We start from the raw sequence: 12,677 nt of genomic DNA, 5'->3' as shown, positions 1-12,677 counted from the left end.
TTGTGGATGCAGTTTACATTTCCTTGAGTCCTGTAGAGATGCACAGCTTGGCTCTGGCATAAAAAATAAGTATGCAAATGTGAGTTTGTTGGAGAACATGGTTTTATTGTTGTGTTATTTCACTGCGACAGTGGTGCCGAAATCCTCTTTTTACTGATTGCATTTGGACCTTAAAACTCATAAAAGTGATATCAATATGTGGAGTTTATCGTGCCAAGAAAAACAAAGGATGTGTCATAATCATTTGTTTCTGCAATAATCCAAAATGTAATGGAGAACAAATCACATTTTTGGGGTTTGACTACAAAACACTCATCCCTGCATCACTCTGGACTTCTATATAAACATTTTAAAATCGGGTGTAGTTTAAAATTGTTCATTTAACTTCCATCCAGTCTCACTGCTTTACATTTTCTATTCACTAGTCTATCCTCTTTTGTATCTTAGCGTTTCCACTGTATTCATTTTAATTACCAGAATACCCATCCTGGGTAAACACTCATTAACCAGTCGAGCACAATGAGAGCTTGTTTAGGCCTCACTGTGACATGTAAACACTGCACATCTCTACAAAACAGACACACAACAGCATCCAACAAGTGAAGACCTCTATAATACATATACGGGTATTTCCTTTGCTGTTGTGTTTACTTCAGGAACATGACAACATCACTATGTAACATCCGCTCTTCTATTGGCTAGCGCTCCAAAAACATTGTACGTGATAGGCTAAGGGGCGGGACATCTCTAAGCGGTTGACCAATCACAACAGAGCCGGCCAGCTAACCAAACCAGAGGGTGAAAAGAGGTGCTGCAGGACAGACAGAATGAGAAAAATAAAGAGCTGTTTGAACATTAAAGCACGGAGACATGTCCCAGGAGAGGGACAAAATATAAATATGAAACCTGAATATGATCACAATATAGGGCTCCTTCAACAACATTTCAAATGTTCAAATGATCTTCATACCAGAGCTGTTTACCTGCTGTACTGCAAATTCCTATTTTCCATTTAATATCCTTTAGCTACTGATGTCTTTCACAGGTATGGAATCTGATTTTCAGCTGTAAAGTGAGTTTTGCCAACTCTGCGTCTCAATGGCACTTCTCCAGATGGGATGCTCTCATAAGCGTTACATAATGTCCTTGAACCACAGCAAGCACACACACACACACACACACACACACACACACACACACACACACACACACACACACACACACACACACACACACACACACACACACACACACACACACACACACACACACACACACACACACACACACACACACACACACACACACACACACACACACGAAAATGAAATGGGGAAAAAAAGAGAGAGAGAAAGACACCCACACATCTGCAGCAGCGTCCACACTGAAACACAGGAGGCATGCATCGCTCCAACCAGCCGCAAGGTATTTCAGCACAGCTTTCTCTACTACACAAGGTTATTCCATACGTTTATCCATGTAGCTTAAAGCATTTTAACACTGATGTATGGCTGATTGTGCTTTTTAAAAGATAAATAAATGACTCCCTTGGAGTGTGCGCTTACATGGAATCCCATTTTCTCTGCGTACTGCTGAAGGCAGATTGTAATTAGTGTTTTCACAAAGGGGGCTGTGGGCGGGCAAGGTGCAGAGGAAATGGAACAATTTAACAGACAATAGGGTGAAGAAGCATTTCTCTAATGGCATTCCACACAGCATCCCATCTCTGCACTGATCCCCTCCACGTAGCAGCAGCGGAGGAGGGCACGGCCCCTTGAGGGCTCTTTCTCAGCAGAAACACATTAACAGTCTTGAACATTTGACTGAAAATTAGAGGTTAGATGGTGTCAATGGGCATACAATGAAAATAAAATACAGAATAAATATCCCACCTGTAAACACACAGGGTGCTATAGTGCTATTATTTATGTGTAGCAGGAAAAAGCTGAGGAACACATAACAGGGGCACCAGATTTCACATCTTGTGCTACACACTTGATGGGGATGCAGCCTGTAAGAATATTTTAAATATCACTTCAGAAACAAACTATAGCTTAATGAATATGGGCTTGCATAATGAAAAATATAAATGCTCTCGTTAAGATAATTTGTGTCTGTGGTGGTTGGATCTCCCAAGCACTTAAAAATATTTAAATTAGTAGCCAGCTTTTTGCGATTCAGTGCAAACTGCAAAGCGTAGATGCCTGCACCACACTCAAAGCAACGATCGAACACCGTGGTATTTCTGTGGTGTAGGCGTGCATAACACCCAATCCGGGGCATGCGTAAAACACTTACGATAGGAGAGTGTTAGAAATAATCAATATATTGGAGCGGAATATTAAAAGATAATTCACTGTTTCTGGACGGATCATATTTGTCCACTTCCGGTAGTATTACCGGATGTTGTTTTTAGCCTCAGATAGCATAAAGCTAATATTGTATTGTATATATGAGTAGAGGGAGAAGGACCAGTGGAGTTACATACTAAACACACCACCTCTACCTCTCACTCATTGATGCTGCAATGATACTATTGCCTGTTTAATAACTGATAAACCTCAGAAGGATTGCATAATAGAATATTGTAGATGAGATCTCCACTTCGCTAACAAGATGGCGACGGTGACGTCATAAGAGGACCCGCCCCCGACGACGTCAGCCTATAGGAGAGTCCGGAGAACCCCATGGGACAAGCTGCCAACAGGATCCAGCCCCCCGCTACCAACCAATGAGAGCGGAGCGCGTCTTATTTTGAAGTTGTTTATTGAATGGTTGGAAAGAGGTGGTTCTATAAAACATGTTTGGATTGTGAGATCGAGCTCTCTTTTGTTCCGGACTGCCAGACAGTAACTACTGATGAGCTCCACTCAGTCAGCGGCCTGTGGACGCGTGTCCCGGGCTATTGAGCCACAGCTGTGAAACTTTTGTAAAACCTACTACTGCATCTTTTATTAAACACTCCTTTTATAACTTTTAAAGGAGATTTGCTTTCTTTCTTTTAAACCGACTCCTGGGCTTCAAATAAACGAACATTTCTTACAAGAGGTAAGAGTGTTTTAGGAAAAATAACAGACATAGCTCTCCTTAGGGTATTTGGGGAGGCCTGGTTTTTCAGGGGTTAAGTTGCCTAACATGAAATGCAACGTCCAAAATGCAATCAAAAACCACGATGTATACGTTAATAAAAGGTGTTGATTAATGACTTCTAAGTGTCATGACAATAACGGCATTTATAAGCTATTGTTCTGTCTTGGTGACCAATTTAAGGGGCTTTTTACGAGTCAGATTTCACCCATCTACACACACGCATACATACAAGGTGCCACCTGCTCAGGGAGACTAACATTCACACACATTTACACACCTTTGATATGCTAACAGAAACAATTTGGGGTAAAGTATCCTGCCCAATGTCTAATAAAAAGCGCAAACCGTAGCCAACATTGTTAGTATGTTAGTCTTTGAGTCTGTTTTTGTGTTTGTTTGTGTGAAATTTACACAATTTGTTCAGCAGGATATTCTGGGGTAATCTGAGTGATGATGTTTTGCGGTCTCATTTAGAGATTTGTTAGCAAAGCGTGACACTCCGGACATTCACCAGTGGAGTATTTACTGACATATTTTGTATCTCTTCTGCTTTTGTTCAGCAGATATGTATGTTCAGGCTTCTTTAACCTAAAACACTTCAAAAAACATTCCCAGTGAGACATGGGAACCTAAAGAGGTCCAACGCTTTCTCATTTCCGGATTTTAGGTCTCATTACTTCACCTCTCTGTTTGAAGACGGTGTTGACAGCTGTGTGTGACGCCTTAAAGTTTCCACTTGAGCTGACCAGCGTGTCTGAACTTGTAGACTGCACAGATAGAAAAGATCCACACAGCTCAACACAGAAACGGAACATGCCTACCCATGAGTCACTGTACTGCACCTCCGGTTATTCAGCTACTTGGAAAGGAGTGAATACACTAATTGGAGCTTTTCAAAAATAATTTAATAGATTTGAAAATTAGTTTCAACAGGTGAGAAACTCTTAATGTGTAATGAGAAAAGTAATCGACTCTACCAGTGATGAGTTGTGTTGATAGGAGGATAATATTTATACGGCGCCTGCTACTTATTTAGAGATTTGCATGGATTTGGCGTGAAACAGCTTGTCAGAAACAGGGTAGCTGATGGTAGTTATCTACTGATCTATATCCGGGTCGAAGGACTGACTGTGTGATGCTAAATCTTTCCACAGTGAATGGGTTCTTATCAAGTTGTAATTCAATTCAATCCCTCAACTCACATCCCCTACATCCTCCATCCCGCTCTCACTCTCCTCCCTCACGTCAAAAGCCTTCTTCCACCTCAAAAACATCGCCCGCATCAGACCCTCCCTCTCATCCACATCCCGACTTGATCAGCATCCGCTATGGTTGATAAACTGCAATATGTCCAAAACCACGCTGCCTGCATGCTCATCTAGCTCCGACCACATCACCCTATCCTCCACGACCTCCACTGGCTCCCCATCAGACACTGGATTGACTTCAAAATATTACTCCTCACCTACAAAGCCGTCAACAACAAAAACATCCAACAACACAACCCTTACCCGTCACCTCAGGTCTGCTGACTCTACCGCAGCCCATCAGGACAAAGCTCAGGACCTGAAGCCTCCCCCTCCCTCTGGAACTCCCTTCCCAGTCACATCCGAAAGAACACCACTGTATTATTATTAATTGGCGATGTTAGCAGCATGAATTTTCATGGTTGCAAGCAGAAAAAGAGTTTTAAAACAGACCAGTAAAGAAAAAACCAGGATGAAAAAGGTCTGGATTCCACTGGACAGTTTAAAAATGTCTCCAGCAGATTTTTTCCTGACGTCATTGAGGGAAAACTTTGAACTTTTCGTGGCTTTAGGGAACCCGCCTCCCGTTTCTCCACAGTGGGAAAGCTTCCTACTGTTTCACCGCACAATACGAGGGAAATCCTGGGAGGGAGAGATGCAGAGAGGCATCAACCCAAGTAAAGGTCGTCTCCACCCTCACCCTATAGCCTCACACACACACTGAACTCATCAGCGGGTATTGACATGAGGTTAGGCTCACTTTCCAAAGATCAAACAAGCTTAAGCAGAGTCAAAACAATCAAGACATTTTGGTGGAAATGAATCACTATGGTGACCAATGTGTTTGCTCGGTTTTCATACCTCTGCTTACTCGCTTGAAACGTGACAAGTGTGAGTGGTCAAAAGTGCATTATGAGTATGTCAGAAACAAACTTGAGGTGATGTTTGAGGCTAAAAGTGGACCTCTTAGTCTTCTTATACAACTGCCGCAAAATCCCCTTTAAAGGTTTGTCTCTGTTAAAGGGGCCCTAGTATGCTAATTGTTTGGGGTTTTCCCTTTCCTGTAGTGTTATACATGTTTTAGTGCATGTAAATGGTCTGTAAAAGATAAAATCCCCCTGCCTGGAACGCCTCAATTGGACTCCTGTGTTTACTTCTGTAATATAGTGACATCACTACCCAACCCTCGCTCTTCTCAATGGGATTCCAGCACATTGTACGTGATAGGATAAGGGGCGGGACATCTCTGAGCGGTTGACCGATCACGACAAAGCTAGCCAGCTAACTTTAGGTTCCAAAGACAGAGGGTGTCATATGCAAACTGTGAACTCCACTGAGACAAATGTTGTGATATTGATATATATTTTGTGAGAAAGCAGCAGTATGAGAAAATCAATATATTAAAGCATGGAAACATGTCCGAGTAGAGGAATAAAATACAAATACGACCCTGAAAATGAGCAGAATAGGGCCCCTTTAAGTTTCTCATCTTTGGCATGGAGCTACATGGGAAAAGAGAAGGAGCATTACTAAGATGCATGACAAAGGGCTGTGCGGAGGAAAGGATTAGTGTTGATCTCTGGCTGGGAGCACCAGAGTCTGAGATAATGAGTCCGATTTGTCCCCAGTGAGTGTTCAGGGATTAGCACAATGTCCAACAAGAGCAACCATCCTCATTTCAAGCCTGAGGCGAGAGAGAGAGAAGAGAAGAGAAGAGAAAGAGAGAGAGAGAGAGAGAGAGAGAGAGAGAGAGAGAGACTGCTGGAAAGTGAGGATGAGAGACAAAGAGAGGAGGACGAGTGAAATCACCGAGTTTGTGAGTGGCTAGAAGCATTTGGCAAACATCATGGGGTCTAATGACAACAGAAAAAGCCTATTAGTGTTCAGAGAAGACAGAGCAGGAAGCCTTTTCTCTACTGGAACAGAGACCATTGTCATGATAAAACAAATCTAAAATACCAGTAAATTCTTAAAATACAAGGCTTTTCTGGAGGGGTTTAATAGTTAGTTATTAGTAATAATGAACAGATCAGACACTGCCTGATACCTTCCTGTGGTTGTGTGGTCATTTATGAAAAACCTTTATACCGAAGCAGAGCCGACACATGTTGCTGCAGAGCTCGAAAGACACTGACAGAAAGAAAGGAGCGTCATTTTCTGTGTTACTCAGTGTCAACCCTACTTCTGAAGAAAAACCTGCGAGATGTAACAAACCCATTTCCTGAGGGGGTTCCCCCTATTTCCTGCCACTGTCTGTATGTATGTACTGCATAATGATGTGTGTAGGCATAAGCAGCCTTCTCTTTTTAGATTTAAATGTATTAAGAACGAATGAGTCCTTATGTTAAAATGCACACAAATATTACACTTTTATTATGAAAATTACTACATTTTGAATACAATAAGGTCATGTGAACACCCTTAATCTGATAGTAGCATTATTTCCCATAAGGACGGGATATTTCTCAGGTTTTGGAGCATTCTTTGGACATATATTCAGCACATTCAGAAGATGCATCTCAATGTGGTTTTTGTCCACATGCGACAATTGAGAGCCAACATTCCTGGTCAGAAGGTGAAACATACCGGCTTCTAAACATTGTGAAATTCTTTTTGGAAATGCACCAATTTTGCAACCGTTTCAAGAAGGTAGTTGAAGGAAAAAACCCGATTACTTCATGCATGTTAAAGTCAAAACTCAAAGTTAACCCCTTGTTTTTTTATTGATCCAGCAAATAAAAGGACCATCTGAGTCAGTCTAACAGTACACCCCAAAAGGATACAAATGTATGATCCCGCACACCCTAAATGCATCCTAGTTTTTACGATGGATGTGACATGACAGGCAGAGAATATGTAACCTGAAACCTAAAGATTCTCTAAAAATAGATGCTCCAATTTGGACAACCCCTCCTGACAGACCCTGTAATGTCGTAAAACCTCACGTTGGGAACAACTGCTTCTCTCCACGGTCAGCTGAGCTTGCATGACGGAGGAAAAAAGAAGCACAAAACAACTCCACCAGTGGTTATTAAGAGGCCCGTCGCAAAACAATGATGAGCACAGCAGAATATGACGTCACTGTGTGTGTGTGTGTGTGTGTGTGTGTGTGTGTGTGTGTGTGTGTGTGTGTGTGTGTGTGTGTGCACGTGTCTCGGAGCTGCACAACCCTCGACAAGCGGTCCCTGTCCAGATCCATCAAACTGTAAAGTTAATCTAATAACATGGACAATCACAACAAGCTTCCCATCCTTTCCAAACGAGATACATCGCAGCACAATGGGTAATTGCGCACTCACAGCAAAGGCCAACGTACAGTATGTTGTGTGTCACAATCCGGATGACATCTTTCCTATGAACGGGCCGAGGAATCGCGGCAGGTCATTGATCCTCTGATCCATGACCGGGAATTTACCCCAAGTTTACTGTCGTGCCGCTCCGCAGGGTCACACACCTATTGTGCGCCAACAAAAGAGCTCCAACCCTCAGATCAAACCCTGTCTGCTCCGGCACTTGATTTTTAACCCTTTGCATCTCTTTACATTTGGGAGAAAGAAACAAGTAGCAACTAACTATGACTTTTATCATCAAATAATTGACTGATTATTTTCTGGACTCATTGTCTGGTCTTGAAAAGGACATTTTTGACAAGTATTTAAAGAAGACAAAATATACTCATTTCAGGGACACATCAGTCTGTAGTGTCTCTCCTGGGACATGTCTCCATGCTTTAATGTTCAAAAAGCTCTTTATCTTTCTCATACTGCAGCTCCTCTTTTCACCCTCTGTCTGAAACCAGAGCCCGGTCTGCTCTGATTGGTTAGCTGGCCGGCTCTGTTGTCGTTTGTCTCAGAGATGTCCCGCCCCCTTAAAGCCTATCACATACAATGTGTTGCAGCGCTAGCCAATAGAAGAACAGGTGTTACGTCTTGATGTCACTAAGTTCCAGAAGTAACTAAAGGAGTCCAGTGGAGGGCTTTCAGGCAGGAGGGGGTGTTTGGGAGTGTGTGTCTCAGCAGATTGGTCGTATAATAGTCAGAAGAAGTCTTTATAGACGTTTGTCAAAACAACAGAACACTCACTATTAAAACTCTTATCTGTTGCTGGTTGGCTCGTTTCCTGGAAACTTGTGAGCCCTCATTTGATTTCACACTAGATTTAAACGGGTGTTTTTGCATGATTTTTGAGGGGGAAACTCAAGTTTTACTGCCGGTCCGTTAAATAAACTAATCAATAAGTCAATTTGTTAGTGGTCGATTTGGACTGTATTTTGAGTACAGCCTTTCAAAACAGACATTTCTGATTATTCTTTATATACGAGTGACTTAAAACAGGTCGAGATAAGAAATACACTCTTAGCTCACTCTGGCACTTTTACAGCAATGTTTATTGATGTGCACTCTTCCTGTGAGTAGATCAAAACACTATCGTTGCAGCTCTTATTTGTAAGTAAGTTTGACTGTTGCCATTTGAATTTGATGTTTCCCTATCATCATACCGTTCATGCTTGTATCAGATATACATTTTGCATTATTTATCTTGCACTGACTGAACCAACCACACCGTGAATATTACCAGAAATTTCCCTTCAAGGGATTAATAAAGTATATCTTCTTCTTCTTCTATATGTTCTTTATACTCTTACAGTTAAGCACTTTCACTCATAACCTCTTTATACTGTTACTTGTAGCATCACTGACTTTACTTCCACAGGTTATATAGTATTTTAGTGCATGCACTTCTGCACAAAATTACAATAAAGTTGAATCCACCCACACACACACACACACACACACACACACACACACACACACACACACACACACACACACACACACACACACACACACACACACACACACACACACACACACACACACACACACACACACACACACACACACACACACACACACACACACACACACACACACACACACACACACACACACACACACCACATGTCTGTCGTGGTGACAATATGGTTGCATGATGCTAAATGTATTGAGTGCTCTGCAAAATGCATCATCAAACCCCAGGGTTTCCACATTCCTCTTCCTTTGCAATCATCACATACAGACCTGTGCAAACAGCAGTAGCTATTAAGCTTGATCAAACAGCCTCAATCAGCTGGACTGCATTTCTCAGTGAAGAAACACATAGTGCCCTATGATGTTTTCTCAAGACATGAGAACAGCGACGCAATCTCTTGTTGCTGCAAAGACTTCCCTTTTATCCACTGTTAAGACTACATGATGACATCAGGAAAAGTCCACTTTAAAACTCATTTAGAAAGGATTGCAGCCGAGGATATGCATCACTGAGACAAAAAAAACACATTGAGCGGCAAGAGTATTTACATTATCCTCCAGATTACATGTGACAGTGCGTGCTAGGAGTAGGATGGTTTACTATATCTCTTATTCTGTATATTTTATACTCTGTATTTGATTGATGTATATCATCTTCTTGTGCAAAGCCTTGTCTACATGCTGCAGTGACAACACTTCCCAATTTGAGATCAATAAATTCATCTAATCTAATAAGAGCTGCATGATAAGTCGAGTAATAAGAGAAAAACATTGATGCATGTTAAGTCAGGGAAATGTATCAGAAAGGTCACTTTTATAATGTTGTTTTTAAATTGTATTATCCTCGCTTTAATCTGTACTGTCCTGTCTTTCATTCTCTATCTGTTGCTGCTTCTAACTCCTGAATTTCCCCGTGCGGATAAATAAAGGTCCATCTTATTTTATCTTACTTCTAACATTAAGTTTCATGGTTGATTTTCTGGTACATGCATTCAAAAGTTGGAACCTTCTATGTTCATTTAATTTTAAAAAGGGAGGAAAATGTGAGGATGAAACCTGACCCGTAGCGCCATTGTGGTCCACTTAGGAAACACTTACTCTTTCTCCACTAAAACAGCAAAATAAGACCAAAAACCAATTTACTTTTCAAGGTAGCTATAAACCAAGGCTATCAACAGCCACTAGGATGTTCTACTGACATAAATAGCAGAGGGTCAATCAGGAATATTTGTAAAAATGACAATAATCTCATTGTTTTTTTTAGGTGCATTAATAACATTAAAGCTGTCCGAGAAGAATTGGTAACTTTCGTACATGCTGTAGTAAAACAGGAAGCTGTCATTTCTATATCTCAAAATGGATTAATGTGGTTTTTAAGAAGCACACTGACTCTTAAATTAGAGGCACTACTTTCGTTCTGCAAAGCCCACCAGCAAACTGTTCCAGGAAGAGAAATGCAGAGATAATATCTGCAAAGTGAGCATCTTAAGACAGCACAGCAGCACGTATGCACACTCAGAGAAATAAGCATTTCCTGCACTGATGATATTTTGGGGTCAGGCTTATTTGGAAGAACACCAAGTGACTCACAAATGACAACACGAGATGACTCCTGGTAGCAGAAATTAAGGGATGCCAAAGAAAAAGCATCACATTTACACTGACTACAATTTCACACATGCTCCATTTAGGACACTATATCTTATACGCTTTTGTTGATTGACAATATAACGTTACATTGTGGGACTCTGAGAGGAGCATAAAAAGGGAAATACCAAATATAAAGACTGCTATCTCAGCTCATATTGTGATATCTGCCTCTTCTGTTCACTTCCTGCTGAAAATACCAATGTAAAGCTCCTTTAACTCACGGTGAGATAGCAGATTAATTAACTGTAAAATGACCCGAATGCACCAAGCTCCACATAAAGGATGACAAGAGCAGCCAGGTGAAAAGGCGACACAAAAACCACGAAATGTGTGACTCCAAACTCAAGCAAAATGCACTCCTTTAGTCAAAACCTCGACCCAAATATTTTCACATAGGTGGAAACTTTTAAAAAAGAAATCCGTGTTTTAAATGTGTTTGGTAACCAGCGAAGCAACAGTTTCCCCCCGCGGGGAGGAGACAGCAGCATTGTTTCCCAGGTTGTAAAGCGTGCACCGGTCCAGAAGACAGTATTTCTTAATATTTAGACAAGTTTGAGGGTCTTACCTGACGGATTTTAGGAGGACAGACCTACACAGATGAGCGCGTGGAGGGTACTGTGGTCTTCGCGCTGCTACAAGTGACGATGCCCCTCCTACATGTCTCTCGCACAGGTTTTGTTTTTTTTAACGCTCAATGGTGGAGAATATATTGGTTTAGGGATCATGATACATGATCAGAGGTGGGAGAAGTACTCCGGTCTTGTACTTGAGTAAAGTAGAAGTACCAGAGTGTAGGAATACTCTGTCACAGTGAAAGTATTCTAAATGTTCCTCCAGTGAAAGTAGAAAGTACTCTCCTCTAAATGTACTTAAAGCAGCGACAGTAAAAGTAGTCATTGTCTGATTGGTCCATTTCAGAATAATATCTCTGATATGTTTTATAATGATTGATCCTTAAAGTGTTCTCAGAGCTGGTAAAGGTGCAGCTAGTTTGAATGGCTTTGTATACTGCAGGGTAGCTGCTGGATTTACTGCAGGTGAACTAAAGCCTGATTTAAGGGCTGATTATATTTACCATCATTAATCCTAATCTGCCTAGCAACTAAAGGGATTAAATACATGTAGTGGAGTAAAAGTACACCATTCACCTCTGAATTGTAGTGGAGTAAAAGTACAAAGTAGCTTAACATTGAAATGCTCAAGTAAAAGTACAAGTACCTCCTAATCTAATTCAGTACAGATATTGAGTAAATGTGCCTAGTTACTTACCACCTCTGCTTTTTACTCAAAAATGAGATTACTAGTAGGATTACAATGTTAAAATACATTATGTCAATGTATTATAGGTAGATGTCGTACTGTTTTCATATATCTATATATTCCATCTGTAATATTTCACCTGGAACATTACTTTTATGTTATTATACTAAAATGTGGTTGTATTTTCATTTTTGTGAAGGTAAATAGTCATTGTAACAGAATACATTTTAAAGTAATCCTCAGGACACTTTTTTTCTGATCATTAATAATTGATTTAATCAGAAAATTCAGAGTAAGAGCAATGACGCCATCTACAGGACACGTTTCTATTTATCTAATAAAATAAAAATCAACTCTGATATCCTGAAAATCATTCTCACCAAAGGAATTTGGGGGAAAAGAAAGACAAATTCTACCAACAGTTTTGGAAATCATTCAATAATAAATAAAAATAATATCAATTATTTCTCCCAAAAATGTAAATAAGTCTGATTACATTTGGCTCTGTATTATTGGCCCGCTTTTAGCAGTCTGTCAAACCTGAAACATCAGTCGATTGGTAATATGATATGCGAGCTAAAGGTTATTTTTTTTACTACACACCTTGGTTGCTATATGA

At 40.7% G+C, this 12,677-nt stretch overlaps 1 protein-coding gene across 2 annotated transcripts in view; it reads right to left on the bottom strand.

The window, feature by feature from the left end:
- adcy7 (adenylate cyclase 7) overlaps positions 1-11,431 on the bottom strand; it is a 67,107-nt gene extending 55,676 nt beyond the window's left edge. For both annotated transcript variants that reach the window (XM_063881400.1, XM_063881401.1), the window contains exon 1: positions 11,364-11,431. The gene's annotated coding sequence lies outside the window, so the exon portion shown is untranslated. The remainder of the gene's footprint in view (positions 1-11,363) is intronic.
- Between the last annotated feature and the right edge of the window lie 1,246 nt (positions 11,432-12,677).

Source organism: Eleginops maclovinus, chromosome 4 (genome assembly GCF_036324505.1).
Source record: "Eleginops maclovinus isolate JMC-PN-2008 ecotype Puerto Natales chromosome 4, JC_Emac_rtc_rv5, whole genome shotgun sequence".
Lineage (NCBI taxonomy): Eukaryota > Metazoa > Chordata > Actinopteri > Perciformes > Eleginopidae > Eleginops > Eleginops maclovinus.
This window is presented reverse-complemented; position numbering and strand designations above follow the sequence as displayed.